Raw genomic sequence first — 24,988 nt, 5'->3', positions numbered from 1 at the left:
ATAATCTGATAATTTTCCAAATGTAATGAAGGACATCAACCCACAGATCGAAGAAGCTCATTAAACCCAAAGATAGTAAACACAAAGAAAAATCACACCTAGGCACATCATAGCCAAATTGCTAAAAACCAAAGACAAAGAGAAAATACTCAAAGCAACCAGAGGAAAATGAGACATATGACTTGCAGAAAACTGCAATAAGGGCAACATTTAAGAAGGCTAAATTTTATCAAAAATAATTAAAGTCATAATATGATGAACTGACATGTTTAGAATGCTGAGGTGTGGGGAAAATGACTGTCATACAAGATTCTTTGTCTAATGAAAAAAAACTAGAGAGAGAACTCTAAAAACCAGCTTTTTTAAAAAAAAAAAGTAAACAATCCAATTATGAAATGAGCAAAAAAAAAAAATAAACATTTCACCAAAGAGGATATATAGACGGCAAATAAGCAGAAGAAAAGATGGTCAACATTATTAGGCATTAGAAGAATGCAAATTAAAACCACAATGAGATATCATTATTCAGGTTAGAACAGTTAAAATAAACAGTGATAATACCAAAGTCTGGTGAGGATGCAAAAAAAAAAAAGATCACTTACACACTGCTGGTGAAAATGTAAAATAGTACAGCTACTCTGGAAAATAGTTTGGCACATTCTTACAAAACTAAAGATTCACTTTCCAATAATCACATTCATGGGTATTTATCCCAGAGAAAATATATTCATAGAAAAACCTGTACACAAATGTCCACAGCAGCTTTACTCATAATAGCAAAATAGCAGAAACAATGCAAATGTTGTTTGCGTGGATTGTTGAACCAACTCTGGTATATCCAGAGCAGTTTGTAAACTGCTCAGCAATACAAAGGAATGAACAATTGATACATAAAACAACCCAGACAGACCTCAAGGACATTTTGCTTAGTGAAAAAAGTAATCACAAAGGTTAAATATGGTATGATTTCATGTATGTAACATTCTGAAAATGATACAACTAATAGAGATGAAGAACAGGGGCCAGGGACAAGGAATAGGATGGCTGAGGGTACAAAGAAATTGCACAAGGGAGATTTTGTGGTGATGGGGACAGTACTGTATCTTGATGGTGGCAGCGGTTATACGAATCTACACATGTGCTAAAACTGCAGAGAACTTTACACACTCACACACACACACCTGCAGTTTAAAATACAGTGAACAGTGAATAAGGTCGTTAGTACGTACCAGTATCAATTTATTGGTTTTGGTATTGTACTACAAGCTATAAAAGATGTCACCTTTGGGGAAGCTGGGGAAGGGTACATGGAACTGTGAACTTTTTTTTTGCCATGTTCCGTGAGATTATTACTATATAAAAATAAAAGGTTTAATATTTAAAAAGGAAGGCAAAATAGACATTTTCTGATAAGCCAAAGCTGAGCAGATCCATATTTAAAAAGATGCTGAAGTTCTTCAGACTGAATGGAAACAATATCACACAGAAACAGGAAGAAAGAACACCAAAAAGACATCAAGTCAAAGTACGTTCCTCCTGAGATATTCCTTTGTTCAACTAACATTTGTTAAATATCTTTTCTGCAAGTCTTTATGGTAAGTGCCATGGGATCAAAGATAAATAACACTCATACTGTCTATGATACAAACATACACATAAATATTAGCAACAAATGACATTGAAGACTACGTTATCAAGGTACTTATACACTGCTGGTGGTTATACAGAAAAGGAAGTTGTTGTTGGGAAATGGTAGGTAAAGAAAGACTTCCCAGAGCTGAATCTTAAGATGAATGTTAAATGAACAACTGAGGGACGGTATTCTAGACAAAGAAGTCTGCCAGAGAGCAGCCACAGAGGAGTGAATGAGGAAGACAGACATGTGGAGCTCCAAAAGGTCAAGATACCCAAGAAGGAGGAGGAAGAAAAATCCCCAGGAAATGACAGAAGGCAGACTAGGGAAGGACAGGCAGAGCACACAGAGCCCCTGTTAAATGAGGAGGATCTACAAGTAACCGGGAGAGTTGGAAGGAACTTAATTTACTTAGGAAAGAAATAGAAAACAGGCGTTCCAGGGAGGTAACTTTGGCAGTATGAATGATGTACATGGGGAAAGTGATAAAGGAGCTACAACAGGGCAGTAATACAATCGTCCAGAAAGGAGACGGTAGTAAGCTTAGGCCACGGCTGCAGCCAGGAGCGCAAGAGTCAAAGGGCATATACAAGTTAGCTGAGGATCAAGAGGAAACGGAGGAACTGACGATCACTCCCACAATTTCAGCTTGAGTGCTGAAAAGATTTTACCTTCATTTCTCTCAAAAGGGAACAGAACAGCAAGGAGCAGGTTTTGATGGAAAAATAATTACACTTTTGGAGACGGTGATCTTGAGGTACAGGGGGAACCACCAGATATCTAACAAATGCAGAGTTAGAGCTTGGAGCAGAGGCCATAAATTAGCCCTCGCTGGAACTGAAGGACTAGAATAGAAGAGCATTTGATGGTATGGCCAAGGGGAGTAAATACAAAATGAGAAGAAAATAGTATTAAGAATGAAATTCCAGGAGAAAAAGGCCCTTTGAAAATTTATACTTTAAAAAGTATAAATTGGAATACTTTTGTTGTCATTATATGTTAAGAGCCTTAAATTACCTAAATCAATGTAACTAATTCTTCTTCTAGTAATACAGTAATATATGAATAAATGAATGAACACAAATGTGGACAAAGATTTATACACGAGGATGTTCCCTTCAGTGTTATGTATGTAATAAAACACAGAAGCAACTAAATCAGCCAAAGGAAGGAACTGATTTAATGCAAACTATGTTAGAGCTATAAATTATTATGCAATGACCTATGCAGTATTTTAGAAGACTTGTTAATTATGTGATAACATTTTTCTGACATGACACTAAATGGAAAAGCATGCAAAGTAGTGTCTATAGGATTTATTTATGCAAGAATATTTATCGGATACCTACTATATGCTAGTACCTAAGTGCTGAATATAAAATGCAGTAAAAGGCAGACAATTCCTTGTTTTTATGGACCTTGGATTCCACTGGAATGTGACTCAAAAAGAGCAAATGAATAAATCTGCAAGAAAATATGACATGAAATAAATGCTAAGGCACACAAAACAGTGACAAAAGAATATTATCAATTATATAAAAATACCTGAAGTTAAATTTAAAGACATAAAGCACAAGATTAACAGTAAATAATAATAACAATAATTTAAAACAAAGCAAATTTCAGGTGGCTTGGTAAATGGCCTAGAAAAATAAAGGTGAAATTATAAACAGAGTGGGCACTTTATGATTTGATCTTCAGCATATTCACAAGACAGAACTTTCATAACCTTTCATCTTTCTCACCCTCAAACCAAAAAACTCAGGAGGCACCGGCAAGCAGTACGCTGAGGGAAGCCCATGCTTCTGCCAAGTCAGTTTGGACCAAAATGAATTCCTCAGTAATGCTAAAGGTAGAAAATTTTGCAAGATAAATGACCCTTCCATAAACAAGCTAAGATGATATTTTTTACATTTCCACTTTCATTACAGTACAACGCCCCCACTCCCCACCCACATACATTCACCTAAGTTTATTCATCCATTCACTGAACCAATATTGCATGGCAGGGACTCCCTAAAAACCGTTAACATCCCCTAGAAACAGTACTCAAATGCTACAGAAACCCAAAAACCAATTCCTGAAATAAAAATATTAGACCGCTTAAACATTTGTGCAAAAACATTTGTGAAGAAAATCACTGTAAATATTGCCACAAGTTGTGTATCATTACAGAAATGACCTTAGAAAATAATCCATGTATGCTTAACCCACAGAGACAGGCACACGCATACACAGCTCAATGACATTTATCCTGAAAAAATTACCCTGGAACAGACAACTGACAAGACACTGATAAGAATGTCTTCATATTAGAGGGAGAGAAATTGAGAAGACATTGTATTATACACTGAATTGTATATAATCCACCAAAATCATGTGGAAGCTCCCAACCCTAATGTGATGCATTTGGAGGTAGGGCCTTTATAGTGGTAATTAAGGTTACATGAGGTCATAGGGTGGGAGCTGGATCCTATGGGACCTATGGCCTTAGAAGAAGAGACACCAAACTCACACTCTCTGCACCCACTCAGAAGAAAGGCCATCTGAGGACAAAGAACTCGCAGGTAAACCGGAAAGATGGCCCTCACCAGGAACTGAACCCTGCTGGAACTGTGTTCGTGGACTTCATAGCCTCCAGAACTATGAGAAAATAAATCTCTGTTGTTTAAGCTACACAGTCTGTGGTATTTTGTTACGCAGCCTGAGCTAAGACACACTGTAAGGTAAAATTACCATAAAATTCATAAATAAAACAGATTCACTCCCGCAAAAAAACAAAAATATTTCCAATATTCTGGAATCTTTCCTGAAAATTAAATATCACTCAAACTACTATTAATCATATGCTTCTTAAAAAGTCAGCTGTCAGGGTAAAATATTTTATTATTAGAGATTAGTTAAATAAATCACTTTGTAGAGGTTGGGGATATCATGAACTTCATTAAAACTGCAGTTCAGCAAAGCTTATTGGTCCAGAAATCAAGCAAAGCCCAAAATAATCTAGAATCACTGCGGTAGAAAGCGAAAAAAAAAAAAAACTCGCCTGCTCCTTTGAGGTCCTTTTGAATGACTACCTAGTATCTTCTCCAGTTAGACATCCATTCTGAAGTAACAGCTGAGTGCACTGGGATTAACACACCACAGTGAGCCCGGCAGGGATGCAAGTACCTTAAGGGGTGACCAAGTAATAGTCACCAGTGCCCAGCCGTTCCTAAAGCATCCCCGACCTCAAGAACCTACAACTCAGTCCTCGGACCTTTTCTCTTCTCTATCCCGACTCCCTCCTTTCCTGTTCTCATGGTTTTAAATGCCACATATATCCTGACAACTCCCAAATTCCCATCTCCAGCCCAGACCACTTCCATGAACTTTGAAACTGTATACCCAACAGCTAACTCAGTATCTTCATGTGGATGTCTAATACACAACCCTAATATGAAACACAACGTGCCCAAAATTGAACTCCTGACGTCCCCCAGCAATCTAGAGCTCGTAGTCTCCCCCTCTCAGTTCATGGCAACCCCATATCTCAGCTGCTCAAGTCAAAAACCCTAGGCATCCTTAATTTCCCTCCCTCACTGTCAGATCCACCAGTAAATCCTACTAGTGTTTCCACCTTCTAAATACATCAAAATCCTACTGCTTCCCCCACCTCAACTGCTTGCATCCTCACCCAAGCCTCCCGGCTGGTCTCCACTTTACTCTGTGTTCCCCAACAGACTGTTTTCCTGAGAAGCTAGAGCATTTCTGTCAAAGAAGTTGGATCACATCTCTCTTCCATTTCAAACCCTCTGGTGGCCGTTCAGCACACACAGTGTGACGAAAATCTAAAACCTTTATGATGACCTAAGAGAGCCACATGATCTGCTTCCTTCCCTCCCCTAACCACTCTGTCCTCATCTCTTACTCTCTCCCTCTCCCCTCCTCATTCTACTGCAGGTCTCCTCCCTGAACACACACACTAGAGAGCAGCCCACCAAGACCTTTGCACTTGCTACCATCTCTCCTGGAATGTTCCGCCCCACCCACCTACACCTGCGTGGCTCAGTCCCTCACACCTCCTTCAAATCTCTGCCCAAATATTACTTCTGCCTCACCCCAATTAAAACTGCAAGTCCTGAACCTCCTTACCCCTTTTTAAATGATTTCGTTCTCTCCATTACCATCTATTATCTCCTAATATGCTACGTGTGAATAATTTATTAATTTGTCTCCTTTACTGCCCAATTCTCCCATTAAAATGCCAGCTTTGTGAGGGCAGGGATTTTTTTGAGGTTTTGTTCACTGATGTGTCCCAGTGCCCAGATCAGTGCATGGAACACAGTAGGTGTGCAATAACTCACTGCCGAAAGGATGAAAAGTGTATGTGGCATTTCATTCCCACATTTTACATAGAAGAACGCAGAGAAATATTAGCTTAGCAGACTTTTGACATATTGATTTGGACCCTTTCTCTGTGTGCCCTCCCTTGGTGATCTCACCTAACAATCTCATTGAGATCTGCCTGTGCTTAAATCCCATCCAGATTACTTTTGTAAGTAGATTTATAGGGCATACTTCTGGTTTAAGACTCACATTTAAAGGTGACATCTGTAGGAGGAAAGACATTTAAAGAGAAAAAGAAATTTTAACCAAATAATCTATTTTCCACCTTCTTTCAGGTTTCTTTTTTCTCAAATAAAAAAAGGTCAAAATTCAAAACTATTACTGGAGTTAAAGTAAATACCATGTTACATTTTTACAAAGAGTTAAGAGGTGGCAATCTTATTAGTACAGAAATAACTAAAAATACCATAAATTTTAATTTTTTCTCTGTGATTTAACAGGTGTTGGCAGGGCCTCTCAGCAGAGGGTCACGAATAAAAAATTAACAGGATGGAAATTAACGCGATGGGAAATGAAAGCATCCAGGCTTCAAACCAAGAACATTCTGACAATGTCTTACAAACTGAGGACTGACAAAGCATATTAATGAGAAATACTGTTAGAATGCTATTCAGATATGGGTCTTCAGTTGCAGCTTTCCAAAAGAATTGGTTTCAAAGGGGAAGGGGAAGTTACACATAGAAAAGCAAAAGCATGTTCATGTTTTCCATTCCTTCCTGTACACTGAGCTCATGAGGTGAACCTTCTTCTGCCCTGGCATAAGTCCAGCAATGGGGGGTGGCCGTTCAAGAAACTAACACAAGACGCAGGACAGCACTGCTCACTAACATTAAAATCTACAGATACATCTTGTCAAATTGAGTATGTTTACCTCTGTTCAAAACAATCCGAAGCATGAGGTCTAACATTCCCTCAGAGGCAGAACGTATCCTACACCCCAAACTACACTAACAGCATTATCTTTTATTTTATTTTAAGTTCACATATAAATCTGCCAAACTCTGTTGTGCTTTGGAGAAATAACTAAAGAAAAGCTTTAAATATTAGATATAGTCAAAAATCATTCTAAAAGTATTAACATGGTACTAATTTTATTCTTAACATTCAACTAAAGCCAAAACAGCAAGAGTCCTCAAACAAATGCATCTATTGACGATGCCACATCAGGCTGGCATCACTAAACCTCAGTAAGACTTTACCACTTGCCTACATAAGTCACTTTGTAAGCCATATGGTTGTCCATCCCTGCTGGGCTCAATTTGCAGTAAAGTTCTGATATCTTGCAATCACAGCAATTCCCAACATGACACCCTGTTCAGTGGCCACTTCTTCCTTCAATGCTCTCCAGGCACTGCCCCCTCCACTCCACATTACCCAGTTCTGAGAGGAACCATTTTTAGTGCTAAACTTCATGTCTGATAGAACAAGTTGAAACTTCTTCCAAACTAATACTCTCACAAAATGCCCCACAGTCCACCTATTTGGTTGAACAAAAACAGAAAGGAACCAAGTAACTATCCATCTACTGAGTATTTGAAAAGCAGACATGGAAGAATGCTCAACCTCAAGCAATATAAAGAAATACAGGGCCAGGCACAGTAGCTCGTGCCTATAATCCCAGCACTTTGAGAGACTGAGGCAAGAGGGTCATTTGAGCCCAAGAGTTCGAGACTAGCCTGGGCAACATGGTGAAACGCCATCTCTACCAAAAAAAAAAAAAAAAAAAAATAGCTGGGTGTGGTGGTGTGTGCCTGTGGCCCCAGCCACTTGGGAGGCTGAGGTGGGAGAATCACTTGAGCCCAGGAGGTCAAGGCTGCAGTGAGCCATAATCATGCCACTGCACTCCAGCCTGGGTGACAGACTGAGACTGTCTTAAAAAAATAAATAAATTATAGAAGAAATACAAATTAGAGCTGCAATGCCATACCATTTTAACTTGTTAGATGAGCAAAGATTAAACATATGAAAAATCCCAGTGTTGGCCAGGATGGGGAGGGACACAGGTACTCTCTGACACTTTACTGGTGGAAGTAAACTGTTACGCATTTTAAAATTACAAAAGGTTCGACAAGATCAAATTAGAATCCAGAAGAAAAATATATACACATTTCCTAAAATGTAATCTGTGATGATAACTGAAACAGAAGCCGATTTGGGGATACTATTTGACTTTGGTAAAAACACAAGTAGGGTTTAATCTCTTACCCCAACCTCCTGGCCACAGCTGACTGAATGGGGACAGACATTACCTAAAATGGGCCAGGTTTCCCTCCCAGAAATCTGGAATTGGGACTCTGTGGTTCTGATTTGGTCTGGTCATGTTGTGTTTTTAAACAGTGAAAACATAAACCTCACATCACATTAAGTTATCCTGCCTCTATTTCCATTTAGCATACAAACAAACAGCATTTGAGGATTCAATAAACCAACTCCCACTCTGAATTTTTCAAACTTACACTCTAGGGTTATTTTCTGCTTATATTCTTGTTTTTCCTAACCTTCCTTCTCATCTTTCTGATTTGAAGAATAGTAATTTCTATCAGCTTATCTGATTATCACATTTACTTCTGCTTAAGAACATTATTTACAGTTATTTAATAGACTGAGTCTTGTGTAACTAGAGTCAACCAATTCCAAACCTTGCCCTCTACTTCAGAATATTATTTTTGATGAGATTATGGAGTTGCTGGTAAACTTTTCTTTAGGGTTTGGTTTTGGATTTTTTAGTCTTTTTTTTTTAAGTCCTATAGCAATCATAAATCAATGAATCCTCAATGTAACTTTCCAAAAGAGACAAAAAAAACTTTTGGTCTCTTCATTTTAAAAACTCATTTTAATTTAATAGTGACTGACATTCACCAACAGATGAAGACCAATTTTTCCTCTTCATTTGTTCCATTATTTTCCAATTTGTTACAGAATTATACAAGCTACAGATCGATGTGCCCTTCAAAATGTCAAGTTTGACTTTAGAGAATTACCACCCCCTTGATTGTCTTCTCCCATGAACCCATCATTCTGTCCAGCAGCTCTCAATCTAACAACACTCAAAAAGCAAAGAAGATATACATCCTTATTTCAATCATAATAGTCAATTATGACAGCACAAATAATTTAAGCTTTCAAAGCACTTAATTGTGCTGAAGATACACTCATGCTACATACTTCAAAAATAATACTCCCCCATCCTGTTTTTAGAGAACTCTGAAAATCTAGACAATATGCTTCCTTTCAAAACACCAACTGGTTATAGAGGAAAAGAAACAGACAAATGATCTTGCCAAGAGCCATTTCTGTAGTTTCCCTCCACTGTGTAGCCCTTTCAGAGGCCACAAAGATTTAAATTCAATCCTTGATTGGATTGATGATACACCACCTTTTATTTATTTAGAATTGAATTTTCAAAAAAAAAAAAAAGAGTTTAGGGAACTCTAATTCAGTTGTTTCCAATTTTTCCAAGTATGAGGACCCCTCTGCAATACTAAAAAACAACCAACCAACCAACCAAAAAAAAAGCAAAAAAAAATGAGGATTCTTTTTAAAAAGAAAACTGAGGATTCTTCTTCTTTTTTTTTTTTTTTTTTTTTTTTTTTTGAGGCAGGGTCTTAATCTGTCGCCCAGGCTACAGTGTAGTGGCACAATCCTGGCTCACTGCAACCTCCACCTCCCAGGCTCAAGTGATCCGCCCACCTCAACCTCCCAAGTAGCCAGGACTACAGGTGTGTGCCACCACACCTGGCTAATTTTTTGTATTTTTGGTAAAGACAGGGTTTCGCCATGTTGACCAGACTGAAATTGAGGATTTTTAAAATAGCTCTATTTAGTGATGAGAATATAGAAACCAAAAAAATTGTCAGTACAAAATAACTCTCTTAAAAGCACCTGCAAACATCTATAAAATAGTAAAACATGAATTTAATCTTTTTATTACAGAGCCAGTTAATGTCAGAATAAGGTCTAAAACCCAGTCTCCAGATTTATAATACAGTTGGGGCTCTTAGAATTGATCACGGAGGGCAGGTGTTTCTTGAGTATCCCTGACAATTCTCTTAGGAACTAGACAAGCTTACTTGAAAGTTCTTATAGAAAAGCAAACAAAGACAGACAAGACAATTCTGAAAAAGAAGAATAAGGGTAGAGAACATCCCCTATCAGATATTAAAACATTATATAGCTTCAATAATTAAAATAGTGTGAATAAATAAACCTATAATGGAATAGACTAGAAAATGCAGAAACTGGCAGTATATATAGGAACTCAGTATAAGATGGATGTGACATTTTAAATCCCTAGGGTAAGAGTTATTGGTTAAATGCTATTATAACAACTGGATACTCATTAGGAGAAAAAAATCAAATTGAGTCCTCACTTTACCCCTTATACCAAAAGAAGTTGCAGATGTATTAACAGCAAAAATGTGCAAAATAAAACCAATAAAGAGCGAAAAGAAACACAAAAAATTTTTTTAACAATCTTGAAGAAGAAAACGTCTTTCAAAATATTATTGAAAAACAATAAAGGGCAAATATTAAACTACTTGAAAAAAATCAAATATTACTTCATTACAGAAAATTCTATAAACAAAATCAAGATTATATATCAAATGAGGTATTTTTGGGGCATCATAATTCTATCCACAAACCCAGGGTTCTGTGACACCCAAGTACAGCACTCTATTCCATGCAATCCCAAATCACTGGAAAGGAAGCTTTTAATACAGTAAAAATCAAGTCATCTAACAGAATCCATGATGATAGCCTTAAACCTTTCTTTCCTAGGCCTATGAGGTAAGTTTTCTACAGCACCATCCTCAGCTATTACCTCCACTCACATTAGAAACTGTCAGCCACACAGCAAGGCAAGGGCTTTTATTATGCATTTGGGGGGTTTATAGTTTAATTTTAGCAGAAGATAGAGCAAAGCAATACAAGTCAAAAGGTTTTCCTAGGTAAGACCATTATATGGTTTTTCTAGGTAAGACCATTATATGGTCTTACCACCAACATGCAGGTTCAGCAGTGAACACTTATCAAATTTATAACATCAACAGAGATTTCTGAGCCCCTACTATATGAAAGGCATTATGCCAAACCTGAGATGAAGAACAGTCTTCTGCCTTCCAGAGGCTTACAATCTAACTTAGTCAAAGAGACCATGAGGTAGGGACATCTGCTTACCAACTAGCAGTAACATAGAATTATACTTCAGTCTTCAAATCTCTCCATATGACTGAGTATAGTAAAATTATAGTTATTTAACTTATCACTATTAAGGAAAGCACAGCTAACCATATGATTTTTCTCAAAGCAAGTGTGTAGGCATACCTAAGTGATTCAACCCAAAACCTGAAAGCACTAGCATAACAGCATATCAGCTCAGTGAGGGACTCCATCCACAAGATAATTAATGTAAACAGCTGCTGTTTACATTTGGATCTTTAGTTCTATACCATCTAGATTTCCATCATTTTTATTTCCCTTTATCCATAGCTGGTATTTCTCCAAGTTCTTGTCAATTTGTTCTTCCTTTTTGACACAAAATATTATTTATTACAACTATAAATTGGCTTTCTTCATCTCAGTCCACTTTTTTTTTTTTTTACGTTTTTCTTTCTTTTTGCATTCCACAGTATTGCCTGGGAAAATGATATTATTTATGGCATGGTGAAAGCTGAGTCAGGCGGGGATCTGCCACCTCACTACTTTCCTTCCAGATGATGGAATGCTGGCTGTATTCTTCCACTCCCTTAACTATTTAGTTAGCATGAGTTATCAGAACTATCAGCAGAGTAACAACAGCTTTCATATTTTAATTTACAAAGAAGACTTTGAAACACACAATAAGGACTTTCTGTAAGGTCAATCTATAGGGCAATACTGACTTTGCAAGAAATTCCAAAACTGCTTGTCACGTATATGCCTTCAACACACAACCACGAGCAACTAAAATTTCTGAATAATTATCTCACATCCTTTCTTTGCTGAATGTTTCCTAGATAACTGAACATAAAACTGAGGAATGCTTTACAAATTCCTTATTTTAACTTACAGAAATAATTAAACTCAAGACAAATCATCTTTTACCTCGTAATTACAAAGAAATGACTGAAATTACAAGTCAACTCCAATAAGCCATCCTTAATAAATTTCTATAATACTAGTAATTCCGTTGGTTAACAACCAGAACTCTCAATAAAGTGCAGTGCGTTTACCAATACAGATTAACAGAGACCATATAGTCTTCATTTCAAATCCTAGGACTAGTTTCCACAAAAATTGTGTTCACTGCATAGCACTGGAAATTAAGGTCACCTTTTTACTTTACAAATAAGCACCTTAGAGAAGAAGTCTTAGTATTTCCCGGGAATTAAAAAGACACTCTTTCACATTTGCCACAGTCAGGAATTTTCATAACCTTGAGATGGTTCATCTCTGTTCCAGCAGAAACCACTAGTCATCCAGCAAAAGCAGCAAGAAAAGGAAAATGTTCACCATTCTGTTAATTTACTGGTCCCTTGCAACTAAGTGATTAATCTATGATGAGAGGGAAGAGAGAAAGAAGTACCTGGAAGGAAGAGTCTTTGTTAGATGCTTGTTTGATCTCCATAATCCTGCAAAACCAATTGCGTATCTTTTTCCCCTCCAGGGAGGTGGGGGAGGTACCACTTAGAAGTTAGGGGGTTAAGTAAACATTACAGGAAGTCACAGGTCCAATGCACTGAGCCCAAACACACTTCACTGAATTGAATTTTCAGAACCTTTTTAAGTGGATCACATCTGTGGTAAGCCATTTCAGCTTCTGCACTGCAAACCTTTTTGGGCTACTTGAGTGGCAACCACACTTCTGACTCCTGTTACTATCTGCCGCTGCTGTGGCTATTTGAAGAGACTGAAACAGGCTTTAGGTAGCCTCCTGATCACAAAGCAAACTCCAACAAAGCTAGAGTGGCTTCAAAAGATGGTCGAAGCTAAAAGAAGTGGGAAAAGGATGTTCTAGAAATGAAATACAGAGGGTAAAGTACAAACACCATAGCAGAGTGTGCTCAGGGTCATTCTTCTGAAAAATGGTTCAAAGAAATAACAAGTAATATAATCAAATTCATAATTTAAAAAATTTTTCAATGAAATAAGAAATTTTCAATGAAAGACACTACCTAGCAGAAAATAACTCCTACTTGGGCTTAAGGAGCCTTCGACTCTTAGCTTCACCCCCTCTTCTGCCTACTCTAATTATGAACTACTCTGCATCTTTAAGTACTTCCATTTCGAGTAAAAACAAAATAATAAACACTATAGGAGAAGGAGCCCTAGACTAGAATCAGGATTTCTTGAACCAGCTTTACTGTTCACTTGCCATTTGTGACTATAAGAACCTTTCTGTTTCTTAACCATTACGGAAAATAATCGTTTTTTCTGTCCTTGCTTGCTCCCTTTGGAACTTGTCCCCATGTGACCAGTGTCATCTGAATAATAAGTCACCTTATGGTGTTGTATACATCAAATGAGATCACATAACTAAAGACACTTAACCCATAAATCATTATGCAAACATGTACTCTTATCAAAAGTGATAGATGCTATCCACAGTAACTGTCCAAACTGCTTTACCATGGCTATTGCTATCTTTCCACTAAGACCCTAGGCTTCAAATTACCACTTTAGCATTAATTTCTTTCTGCCCCCATTTTAAGCATCCATAGAGGTGCCTGTCATTATCTTTCTTATTGACTAATTATTCTCTCAAGGTATCTATCCTATTAGAATATATGTTAATAGCTGGAAAAAGAGACCTACATTGTTTTTGCCCTCTCTTCCAAGGTATGGTCTCAGAACACACATACAGATCTGAAGGTTTCTTAGGGATTTTCTCTCTATTGCTGCTTTCTTTACTCTGCCAGTTACTGTGAAATTTTCTATTCTCGGTACAGTACTAAGCACTTTATTTATTATTTACATTCTCTTACTTAAGTATACTCTTTAAGTACAACACTGTGAGGTAGGCTTTTTTTTTTTTTTTTTTTTTTTGAGACGGAGTCTCACTCAGTCACCCAGGCTAGAGTGTAGTGGTATGATCTCGGCTCACTGCAACCTCCACCTCCCGGGTTCAAGCAATTCTCCTGCCTCAGCCTCCCGAGTAACTGGGACTACAGGTGCACACTGCCACACCTAGCTAATTTTTTGTATTTTAGTAGAGACAGGGTTTTCACTGTTGCCCAGGCTGTTCTTGAACTCCTGAGCTCAGGCAATCCGCTCACCTCGGCCTCCTAAAGTGCTAGGATTACAGGTGTGAGCCACCGTGCCCAGCCCGGCTTTCTTTTTTAGATTAGGAAATCAAGGATCACAGAAGTTAAGAAATGTCCCCGAATCACACAGCTAATAAACAACAGAGTCAAGATTTGAACACAAATCAGTCTGGCCCCAAAGCCCCTGCTCCTGACCTGTCCCATCAAGTCTTAGAGGCAACAGAGCATCCAGTCCAGAGCCTGAAACCTACACAAGGGTGTAGGTATAGTCAGGAACCATCCGTATGTAATTGCATTTATGTATAACCTACTTTGTTCAGAAAGCAAGAAAACATTTATTGGAAGTGAAAAAGAAGTATCAAATGAGTTAGAAATCAGACTCATGCAAAGACTCATCCTTTTAAATCCTATACACTGGCTTACAGTGAACCATAAATTTGGTTCAAGAACTTCTAAAGAGGAAGCTCATCGATTACAGAATTTACTGTCTATAAACCACAAATCTATCAAATACTCAAGGAATGTTCCTTCATTCCTGACTCTAAAACCTGAAAATAATTTCAGCAAACATAGTTAAGTCCATACCTGGTAACATTCTATGCCAAAGCAAAGGCTGAAGAATCACTTTATTTTCCTCTGTATTTGATACTCCAAATGATGCCTTCTATTCTGATCATATCAAAGCCTAGTTTATAGCAAATAACTGTCAAGGAAAGACTCTCTAGTAGGCGCTAATTTTTTTAAAAAGCCAAGAGACTCTGATAGCTTTCCACTCATACTTATTTGGGATCCCTTCCCCTTAAAAGCAGTGGTTTTGTAACTTTTTTTTTTTAAAGCAGAACCTTTCTTAAAATAAAACTTTAATCAAAACACTAAACAACTAAAAGGGAGTTGCTCTGATTGGAACAAAAGTGAAAGTTTCCCCACTGATTTCTGTGGGGAAATAGATCAAAATGCCTTGCTCAACTCAAACTTTTCTGGATTTCTATTCATTCAACTGTTAAAAAAAAAAAATTGGCTGGCCTAGGTTAACTCCTCAGATTACTACTTCAGAAATTCTGTTAACTTAAATTTAAATGAAATTTGCAAAATCTTCTGAGGATAGTCAGATTAATCAAATTCTATTCAACTTAGGAAAAGACACCACATTCCATCCATTCACATATGGTTTCCTCATTTTATCACAACCGATACTTTCAAAATAATCTTAAAAAAAAGAAATTTGACCAGGTATAGTGGCTCACACCTATAATCCCAGCATTTTGGGAGGCCAAGACAGGCAGATCACTTGAGCTCAGGAGTTCAAGACCAGCCTGGGCAACATGGCGAAACCCCATCTCTTCTAAAAATACAAAAAATTAGCCAGGCATGGTGGTACATGCCTGTAATCCCAGCTACTCGGGAGGCTGAGGTGGGGGGATCAACTGATCCCAGAAGTCAAGCTTGCAGTGAGCCAAGATTGTACCACTGCACCCCAGCTTGGGTGACAGGAGTGTGACCTTGCCTTAAAAAAAAAAAAAAAAGAAATTTATGCTGGGTGCAGTGGCTCACGCCTGTAATCCCAACACTTTGGGAGGCCGAGTTGGGCAGATCACCTGAGGTCGGGAGCTCGAGACCAACCTGACCAACATGGAGAAACTCCATCTCTACTAAAAATATAAAATTAGCCGGGTGTGGTGGCACACACCTGTAATCCCAGCTACTCGGGAGGCTGAGGCAGAAGAATCGCTTGAACCCGGGAGGCAGAGGTTGAGGTGAGCCGAGATCGTGCCACCACACTCCAGTCTGAGCAACAAGAGCAAAAACTCTGTCTCAAAAAAAAAAAAAAAAGAAAGAAAAAAGAAATTTCAAAACTACCAGAAATAATTTGACCTGAGAATTAGGCAGCTCCCAAAATAAAACCAAAATATCAACAAGCAACAAAAAATAACATATGAAATCCAATACTTCAGGAATAATATTTGAATGCTAATTGGACCTACAAAAGAAATATTAATCTAATGCTTGTCGAGTTTTAGACAAAGCCCATGGAAAGTTTAGCACCATTCATTTAGGTGTTTCTGAAAAACAACTGAACATCTTGAGAGAAGCAGAAAACTGTATGTGTTTTAAGTTATATTATCCTACAGCACTTCTGACAAAAGAAAACCACAAAAGCCAACTTTTGGACGTATTCATATTAATAAGATTCTATCCTAATATTCTAAAAGGTAAAAGTTGGAGATTTTTTAAATGAAAGATAATGGAAAGCAAAAAATGCACAGTAAGAATTGTCTTAATTACTGGAAATGCAGGCACCTCTAATTTTCAATATCTAAGGCAGGGGTGTCCAATCTTTTGGCTTCCCTGGGCCACACTGGAAGAAGAAGAATTGTCTTGGGCCACACATAAAATACACTAACACTAACACTAAAGACAGCTAATGAGCTAAAAATAAGTAAATAATAAATAAATCACAAAAAAATCTTGTAATGTTCTAAGAAAATTTACAAATTTGTGTTGGGCTGCATTCAAAGCCATTCTGGGCCACATGCAGCCCATGGGCCATAGGTTGGACAAGCTTGATTTAAGGTTTCAGAAATACAATCATCCTAGAAAGCATCTTCAGCATGATTCAGTTTTGCTTTCTCTGAGCTCATTTATTCATTTCCCTTGCCAGTTCATTCATTTCTGATGACCAAGCATAATCAGTGCTCACACCAAACACCAGGAGTGCCATTTCCTGGTTTTAAAAAAAGGGTAAACACAAGGGTCTATATCATGCTGAACACTGGGTGAGGGGGTCCAGGGGGCTGTTACAGAGAGAATCATGTTGTTTCTTTTTTCTCTTTCAGGAATTCACTGAAACAAACAAAAAACAAAATAGTAAACTAGGCAAAGTGACAATGTAGGTGAGATACCATTATACCTGCAAAACAACCCAAAAAGTAAATGTCTTTTCAGTAAAAGAATGCCACTACTTTCAACCTTACTTCCTATCCTTGGCACTTCAGCTTAACATGTGTCTAGAACCAGACTACCCACCTATATATTTCATGGACTATTAAAATATTTGAATGTATGTGTCTGCTATCCAAAATTAACTAATGGTAAGCAAAAAATAATAATTACTATAATTAATTTGTTAATAATAGTCATCACTATCTTTCCCCTTCTCTAGGCTTGGGTATTTACTTTTGTATTTTAATCTAGTTTCTCTCTCCTTAAGGCAAGAGGATCACTTGAAGCCAGGGGTTCAAGACCAGCCTCAGCAGCATAGCGAGACCCCATCTCTAAAAAAAACTTAAAAAATTCGCCAGTCCTAGTGGCACACACCAGTAGTCCAAGCTACTCAGGAGGCTGAGGTGGGAGGCTCACCTGAGCCCGGAGTTTGGGGTTACAGTGAGCTATGATTGCACCACTGCTCTCCAGCCTGTGCAACAGAGCAAGACCCTGACCCACCAAAAAAAAAAAAAAAAAAAAAAAAAGGAAATGTATCCCAAGAATATAAGGTTAGCTTAATCTCCAAAAATCAATATAATAACTACTATCATAAAGGACAAAATCACATGATCATCTCAATAGAAAAAGCATTTCCCAAAATCCAATATCCATTCATGACTGTTGATTTGTTAAAGAAAAGATGTTAAATGATATCAAGAACAATACAGTATGTGTGTGTCAATGGAGACACAATGAGGAAGCTAAGGCAAAATACATGAAACGAAAGAAGTTTATTACTCATAGGTCCCAGAGAGGTTAGAGTGCCAAACAGAGACAGACAGGAGGTCCTGAGACAGGAGAGGGAAGGAGTAGGAGGGAGAGGGAGAAAGAAGAACTGTGGAACTACACCTTTAAGGGACATTATTCCTTATGCTTTCCTTCTTGTGAATTGGTTAAAGAAAACAAATGTGAATGGGAACTTATTCACATGACTTCTGAGGCTGACCATTAGGTTTTACTGTGATCGGCAGCTCATGGTGTGTTGCATTTTGGGTCAGTGAGATGAGGCACAAGTAGGCCATATTGCAAACAACTGCAGGGAGGGGAAGTTCTAACTAGGCCAAAGGTGACAGGGCATGACTGAATTACGAACAATTTATGTTAGGCCTAAAATGAATGCTAAGGTAGCAACTTTATTAAACTTATCACAGTGATTAAAAACTCCTAGACTTAGAAGAAAAATTTTTCAACCTGGTAAGTCGTCTACAAGAAAACAACTAAAATCATGCTTAATGTTGAAGGACTGAATGCTTTCCCCCTGAAATCAGGAACAAGGGAGGAATATCTAATCTTATAATTTCTACGCAATATTCTAAAGGAAGTTCTATCCAGTGCAATAAGGCAGGAGTAAAGAAAAGAAGGGGGGAAAGGAGGAGAAAGTATCTAGATTGGAAAAGAGGTAAAATTGTCTTGCTAGTCAATTTCATGATTACCACATTTTATGATCCTATACATAAAAAAAAGTCTAAGGAATCCACAATAAAACTACTAGAATTAAAAGACAAATTCAACAAAGTCACATGATACAAATTAATATAAAGAAATCAACTGTAGTGACTACAAAGAGGAAACCTAAGGGAGTTCCTCTGTGCTGATGGAACAGTTCTGTAACTTGATGTGGTAGTGATTACATGAATCTATACACATGATTAAATTGCACAGAACACACAACTGAGTGCATGTATAAACTAGTGAAATCTGAATAAGGTCTGCAGATTGTACCAATGTCAATTTCCTGGTTTTGATTTTTTTTTCCACAAATAGGACTTTTTACTTGCCATTATTATAAGTCTGAACTTTAAACAGATTCTTGGACTGGTGGTTCATATCCATCAGCTCATTCAACTTTAGCACCTGTCTTGCTCCCAGTGGCTTTTCCAGAACTACTGCCTTCACCATGAAGCTCCATGAGTTTTCCCAATTCAAACTTGGGCTTCTTCAGCATTTTTACTTTTCTAACGAAGACATCATGGAGAGGATAAATGGATTGGCAAGTCTTTTCTATGTCTTTTCCAATGCTGTCTGGAATCAATTTATTGACCACTTCTTTCAAGTCATTTTTCTGCACCTCCCGGGTCTTGATTTCCATCATATTCTTCCGGATTTGGCGGACCTGTTGGTGCTGAGCATAAAAGGTTTTCCATATCTGATTGTTACATTGTTTTTAGGAAAACCAACACAGAACAGACAAAGCAAGTAACCATCGGTAGTCTTGACATCAACATGAGCTTTAATCACTGTCTGCCATTTTTTGACCATGGAACACATTTTGTCACAGGTAAGATCCATGCCAAGGAAGTTAGGAAGTTTTTGCCCTGAACATCTTCAGTAATCAGCTTGAATTTTCTAAATGCAATCTCATCTTTCTGCAAATCAGCAAGACTCACTTCAAACACATGACCCTTGAGGCCATCAGATGCAATTTTGTTTCCTTGGGTCCTGGTGACTAGCATCTTTCCAATATTCCTTATATTGAACACAGAAGGTGCTTTCATAACAGAAGGTGCTTTCATATCATACCAATCTTTCTTAGAAAATGGATCAACCACTTTCTTCTTGGCTCCCTTTTTGCCTCCTTTCGTAAGGTGTTTGTTCTTGCCAACAGCCATGGTGCTGCTCAGAGAGCCAAAAGGGCAGTTTTGATATTATACTATAGTTACGTAGGATGTTACCACTGGAGGAAGCTGGGTAAAGAATACATAGAACCTCTGTGAACTATTTTTGCATTTCCAATGAGTCTATTATTGTTCCACAATAAAGTTATTTTTAAAGTTAACTGTAATTCTACATACTAACAACAAACTATGAAAAATGAATATGATCTTCAGATGACTGTTCTCTGAAAACTTGGGAACCACTGACTTAGACCTTTTTTGAGATAGTAAGTACATAAGTTACATAAGCACATGATGTACCACACTCCAAACTATATCTCAGTGAAGTTCCTAAACATTACAATCTCCTGGCTATCATTTAAAATCTTCAAAGCCCATGTACCACTTCAGACCATCGCAATTTCTGAGGCTAGGTCAAAGGCATCAGTACTTCTGAAATTCCCCAAGTAAACCACTACTGTATGATACAACAATTCTCAAATTTATGTTCCAGGACCTCTTACAGTTCAAGACCCCAAGAAGAGTAAAAATAGAAAAGGAAAAAAAAAGAAAGTAATGAAACAGGAGTGGCTTGAACCCAGGAAAGAAACAAAAGAAAGAAAAAGTCATAGTAGAGAAGGAATTAAGATGTCCAAGGGAGAATAATAGATTCAAATGAAAATTTTACAAAGGGCATTGAGGAAAAGTAGAAAAACAACCATAAGAAAGTGAAATTTAAAAAGAAGTATAAAGGGTCAAAGTTGAAGTGAATAAAACAAATTAGGCAAAGAGGGTCAAATATTTATATAATTAGAAATACATATACCTCCAAGATACATTTACATCAAACTCTGGAAGAAGATATTCAAAACACTAAAACAGAATATTTAAAATAATACTCTAAGAAAACTTCCTGAAAATAAAAGACCTGAATCTACACATTTTAAGGGCCAACTGGGGAAAACTGACCAAGAACAAACTACCCCAAAAATGTAACCTGGTAAACTATTAGACTTTACGCATATGAAAGATATCTTCGAGGCCTCCATGCTAAAAGATATCAGAGAATGATATCAGAGAATGAATCAGCCTGGTATCAGACTTAGCAAAGCAACATAAAAAGCAAGACTAGTAGAAAATCATTCTAGAACCTGTCTCAAATAAATAAATACTAAAAATAAGAAAAGAAGCTCAGTAAAAAGGATTGTATATCAAGCCAACCTGTCCTTCAACTAACGAGGCTAATAAAAAAACTTTGAACAAGCAAGAACTCACAAAATACTTACACATGTATCTTTCCTGAGGGTTCTAATCCCTTTCTCAACCCAGGTTCATCATCTGGACCACAGGCTAACTATGTTCTCAGTTCTGCCAAGAACATTATACAACTAATAGAATCCTAGATGCACAGGAGAGACACTGATACATTACATTCAATGGAACATCCGGGCTTGAGCTCCATCTAAACAAGGGATGACTAAAGAAACGTAAGCAAAAGGACTGGTCACAAAGTGAGCATTTTATGTATTTAACTGTAGAACTAAGAATAAAAACAAGACAGAAAAATGATACATAAACTGTATATGTCCTGAAAAGATTTGAAAATGCAACTGAAATAATGGGAGGAAAGGGAAGAGAAAAAGGAAAGAAAAAAAAGCCATACAATCATAGGTGATTGTATCGTGAACAGATGAGAAGGAAAAGATGCCTTATAAAAGTAGCATACAAGACAGTAAAAAGATAGGTTAAAAATAAGAAGGGGTTGGCCAAGCACGGTGGCTCACGCCTGTAATCCCAGCACTTTGGGAGGCCAAGGTGGGCGGATCACAAGGTCAGGAGATCGAGACCATCCTGGCTAACACAGTGTAACCCCGTCTCTACTAAAAATACAAAAAATTAGCAGGGCGTGGTGGCAGGCGCCTGTAGTCCCAGCTACTCCGGAGGCTGAGGCAGGACAATGGTGTGAACCCAGGAGGTGCAGCTTGCAGTGAGCCGAGATCGCACCACTGCACTCCAGCCTGGGTGACACAGCGAGACTCCATCTCAAAAAAAAAAAAAAAAGAAGGGGTTAAGGTACTACAAAAGGTACAAATTCAATGGTACTATTAGAAGAAAAACTTAGTCCCACCTTCCTGATATCAAAAGAATTTTTTAAATTAAGAAAAACACATCAAACAATAAATGAACAGTAAATATACCAAAATACAGACAGTAATTTAACACAATGACAGAACTGAGAACAAACCTATCAGTTATAACAATTAATATGAATCAGCTTAACTTGCTTATTAAAAGATATTTTCAAATTTGCTTAGAAAGCAAAGACTATGCTGTATATAAAAGACATACTTAAAATGCAGTGATTCAAAAAGGCTAAAAATAAAGGAACAAAAATTTACCAGGTGAATAAAAATAATCAGACAAAAAAAAATCAAGACAAAAGTTATCTGAATAGTCCTAACTACTTTTAAATACTAAAAGTTAATTTCACAATGCAGAAGACATTATTAATCTCTATGAACTAAATAACAAATTATGGCTGATCCAAGAGTAAATAAATAGAAACACACCATAAATAAAACACACTACTTGATACAAAGCAGAGCATAGGAAAAAAAAGATATAAATGATTTCAACAATATAACCAACAAAGTAGTTGTTCTGTATATATATAGAGAGAGACAGAACTCCACTCTGGTAACAGAGAATATAGCTTCTTGAACACTCACAGAAAATTATATGTTAAGGCACAAAGAAATCATTACTATGTTCATAAAATGGAAATATCACAAAAAATATCCTCTGATCACAGTGCAAAAACAAAACTAGAAATACAAAACACTGAAAATGATACAAATACTATAAGGAGAGGTGGACAAATGAACAGTGGTACAGTTATATAATGGAAAATTATACAGCAAAAATAACAGATGAATTTAACAAAACTTGTTGAATGAAAGATTTAAAAACAAAACTACATAATAATGATTTATTTCTGTAAAGTTCAAAAGCAGACAAAACTCAATATTAGAAGTCAACTTAGTGGTTACCTTTGGAGAGGGGTGGGCATGAGATGAAAGGAATGTGAGGGCCTTCTGAAGTTCTGGGAATGGTCTGAGTACTGGTTTCATGGATGAATTCATTTTGTGAAAATTCAACTATACTTCTGATGTAGACTTTTCTGTATCCATATCAGTAAAATATACAAAAATAATAATACTAGTAATTAAATCAAGGAAAATAAAACTAGAAATTAAGAACAAAAAAGCCTTTCCACCTAAAAATTTATACAACTCTTGGGTGAAAAGGGATATACAAACAAATGACTGAATTTCTGAGAGATAATGAGAACCTATACATCAGAGTCCATAGAACACATTTAAAGTAGTAATCAAGGAAACAAAAGCAAAAATAAACAAATGGGATTGCATCAAATTAAAAAGCTTCTGCACAGCAAAGGATAAAATGAACTGTGCACTTAAAAATGGTTAAAACCATAAACTTAATGTTATGTATATTTTACCTCAAAAAAAAACTGAAATAAAGCACAATCTAAGTTTATCAAGGAAAAATGAGCAAATGCACAAATGCAAAAAAGATAAAATATATTAATCACAGGAAAGTACTCTGTACACCTCTATGGAAATGAATTTAAAAGCCTAGATGAAATGGATAATTTCATAGGAAAACAGAGTTTACCCAAATGGACACCCATAGAGATAGAAAGCTTAGGCCAACTAAATTCCATAGAAGAACTGAAAAAAGTTATCAAACTACCCTCCCCCAAAAAACCCAGATGATATCAAGAGGCAAGTCTATCAAACCTATACAAACCAGATAATCCCAATATTACATCAATTTTTTTAAACATGAAAAAATATTGCCAAATCCTTTTTTATAAATCAAGTGTAATATTAATAACTGAACCTGACTGTGATCACACAAAATAGGAACATTACAAACCAATATCACATATGAATATTAATGCCAAATTCTGAAATAAAATATTAACAGACTCCAACACCACATTAAGAGTTTATACCAGGCCAGGCGCGGTGGCTCCCGCCTGTAATCCCAGCACTTTGGGAGGCTGAGGCAGGCGGATCACTTGAGGTCAGGAGTTCATGATCAGCCTGGCCAACATGGTGAAACCCCATCTCTACTAAAAATACAAAAATTAGCCCAGCATGGTGGTACGTGCCTATAGTCTCAGCTACTCGGGAGACTGAGGCAGGAGAATCGCTTGAATCTGGGAGGCCGAGGTTGCAGTGAGCCGAGATCGTGCCACTGTACTCCAGCCTGGGCGACAGAGCAAAACTCCACCTCAAAAAAGGAGTTTATACCAGGAATGCAATAATGATTCTGATTAGGAAATCTAGTAATATAATTCACCATATTCATAAGTCTAACAAGAAAGTCATATAATTGCCTCCACAGGAGGCCAAAAAAGCCCTCGACAAAATTCAGTATTCATTCCTTATATATAGAATAAACAGGAGTAGACGCATACTTTCTTAACACAACTTAAGACAGAACAAGAATGAATTAGGGTAAGAGCATGTGCATGCACGCACATACACACGGTGAGTGCAAGTGCCAACATCCTAAAGGACAAATTCTACACACATTCCCATTAAGGTCAGGAACCAGATACGAATGCCACTACCTTTTCCACTATTTAACATTTTTCTGAAGGTATTCACCAAGGCAATTAGACAACAGAAAACAATTAAAGGCACAAACAATGGAAAAAAAGAACAACAACTCTCTAGTGGTTGATGACATGTTAGTAAACCTGAAAAACTCCAGGAATCAATGACAAAATTAACTCAAACAATTAAAGAATTAAGCAAGGCAGCAAGATATAAAGTAAACAAACTAGTCTTCACATACACAAAGAATAACCAGTTAGAATGTAAAATGGAACAGAAAGTCCCATTTATAACAGCAACAAAATAGGAATAAACAATAAGAAATGTTCAAAACCTATACAAAGAAATCTATAAATTTATACACATCTGAAAGGCACATGAAAGTAGACAAACATTCGACTGTTCTTGGCTAAGACATCACAACTTCATCAGGTTGTCAGAGTTGATTTGTAAATATAAAGCAATTCCAATAAAAATTACACAGCTTTTTAATGG

General features: G+C 37.0%; 1 protein-coding gene and 1 pseudogene across 2 annotated transcripts in view; both read right to left on the bottom strand.

Annotated features, from left to right (window-relative positions):
* WASF3 (WASP family member 3) overlaps positions 1–24,988 on the bottom strand; it is a 131,274-nt gene that overhangs the window by 92,238 nt on the left and 14,048 nt on the right. The window lies entirely within an intron of this gene.
* Positions 18,993–22,574, bottom strand: LOC100984111 (small ribosomal subunit protein eS1-like; annotated as a pseudogene).

Source organism: Pan paniscus, chromosome 14 (genome assembly GCF_029289425.2).
Source record: "Pan paniscus chromosome 14, NHGRI_mPanPan1-v2.0_pri, whole genome shotgun sequence".
Taxonomy (NCBI): domain Eukaryota; kingdom Metazoa; phylum Chordata; class Mammalia; order Primates; family Hominidae; genus Pan; species Pan paniscus.
This window is presented reverse-complemented; position numbering and strand designations above follow the sequence as displayed.